Raw genomic sequence first — 2,277 nt, 5'->3', positions numbered from 1 at the left:
CCCTGAAGCTGAATGGCTCCAGACAGCTTCCCGCCCTCTGCTCCCACTCCGAGTCTCCTCCTGGCGGGACTTTACCAATCCCAGCTGGCGAGGGCGTCCTACAGGTGGTTTTTCAGGCTTGCGGCCTCGGTGAGCCAGGGAACACCCAGAAGGCCAAGTGCAGCGGAGCCACAGACGTCATCTGCCTCAGCTGTGATGTGGCACAGGGGTCTCACTGTCCAGAAGTTACCAACCAGACTTGGTGCCTCACAAGGAGTGAGTGTTAACTCAGCCGCAGCAAAGGCCCTGGAGTGGAGTCAGAGATGCCTGAAGGTCAGATTTAAAGGAAACAGTGGCTCTCAAAGTGTGGTTTCTGGCCTGGCAGCATCCCTGGGAACTTTCTGGAAATGAAATTCTCTGGTCCCACCCCAGGTGAGTCAGACGCTCAGTGGGGCCCAGCAACCTGCATTGTAACAAGCCCTCCAGGGGTTCTGAGGTGCGCTGGAGTTTGGGAGCCACTGAGGTCTGTGATTGGCCAAGGAGTTTGGCACTCAGCCCCGCCCAGGCCGCCGGGTCCCGCCTCCTTCCACGCTAAGAGATGGCCTCCTCCCACGTGGCCCAAGGGCACTGCCACCACCTGAAGGGAAGAGGGCACTCCCCTTTAAGGACAGGACTGTGGTTGCACCGTTGCCTCATTGGCCAGAGCTTAGTCATGTGACCACGCAGAACAATGGAGTTTGAGAATTGTAATGTATTTGGGGAGCTGTGCTCTAGCTATAAATTCTACTACTACACAATCGTGCTCCTTCACTCTGCTGTTAATTACATTTGCTGGGCTTCACCCCAGAGAACCCAGAGGCCGACCCAGTGTATGCAGGAGCTTTATATATGATAAGGATGGACCCTCAAATCAATGGGGAGCGGGAGCGGGGAGAATTGTTTCATAATAAATAGTGTTGGGGAAATGGGTTCATTTTATAGAGAAAAAACTGAATTCCTACCTAATACAACAAAAGGGAACCCTAGATCCGTCCAAGACAGTAAGTAGCCATTAACCACATGTGGCTATTTAATTTTAAAATGAAATAAAATTAAGAATCAGTCCTTCAGTTGCACTAGCCACATTTCACATGCTCCGTTGCCACTTTTGGCCAGCGGCTGTCAATATAGATATGAAACCTTCCGTTATTTTGGTTTTATTGGACGGTTTTTCTCTTGGATTAAACATCACTGTGAAAGGTAAACTATAAAGCTGATAGAGGAAAATATTCAATGACCTAGAAGCAGAGAAGGACTTCTTAAAACTCCAAAGGAAAAAATTATGAAGACAAATACATTTGAGTATATAGAAAATGTGTTCAAGGAAGGACCCTGGCGGATATGACAGGTTTCAGAATGGGAGAAAGTATCTGCAAAGTCTAACACCCATAAGAGATATTTTTAACAAGAAAAAGCAACCCTGGCAAAAATGGGCAAAGGATATAAACAGACAACTCACAGAAGAAAAAGGCCCAAAAGACCAACAAGGGTGTGCACAGTTGCTCAAACTCAGTAATCAAGAAGGGCAAATTCCAACAAGATGCCATTTTAACAGCGTGAACCTTGCAAAAATTAGGAAGTCTGGCTTAGTCAAATGAAGTACACCTGACCCTTGAACAACGCAGGTTTGAACTGTACAGGTCCATTTATACATGGATTTTTGTCAATAAATACTTGTACTGTTTCGATCCGTGGTTGGGAGTCCACGAATACCGAGGGCAGACTGAATGCATAGACGTGTACACCGTTTTATTTAGGGGACCTCAGCATTCGTGCATTTTGGTATCTTCACGGGGTATACGATTCCTCATGGACGCCAAGGGACAACTTAAATTTGGAGGGAGTCAAAAGTTACACAAGGATTTTCAGCTGTGCAGGAACACCTCCAACCGCCACATTGTTCAAGGGTCAACTGTATCGCACATATGTATCTCCCCAATAATTCTGCTCCTGGATGAGCTCCTAAAGAACGAGGTCATGTGGGAACGAGAGCGAGGATGTTCATCGCAGCAGGATTTATGGGGCAGGAGCTGGAGGCAGCCTGGGTGTCCACCCCAGGGGAGTGATACACGGAGGGGGCGCTCCTGTGCAGCCCGCAGGCGCCAGGGACCAGGAGTGCCTGCGGGGAGTGGGAGCCAAACCAGTGACGGAAAGAGTAAAATGAAGAGCTATAATCCCAGGCCAGGTGTATAAACTACAAATTATGGATGTAAAACTGTTCTCATTTTGCAAGACCCGAAAAAGAGACCCATTTACACA

Source organism: Pteropus alecto, unplaced genomic scaffold (genome assembly GCF_000325575.1).
Source record: "Pteropus alecto unplaced genomic scaffold, ASM32557v1 scaffold314, whole genome shotgun sequence".
NCBI lineage: Eukaryota > Metazoa > Chordata > Mammalia > Chiroptera > Pteropodidae > Pteropus > Pteropus alecto.
Note: the sequence above shows the minus strand (reverse complement) of the source record.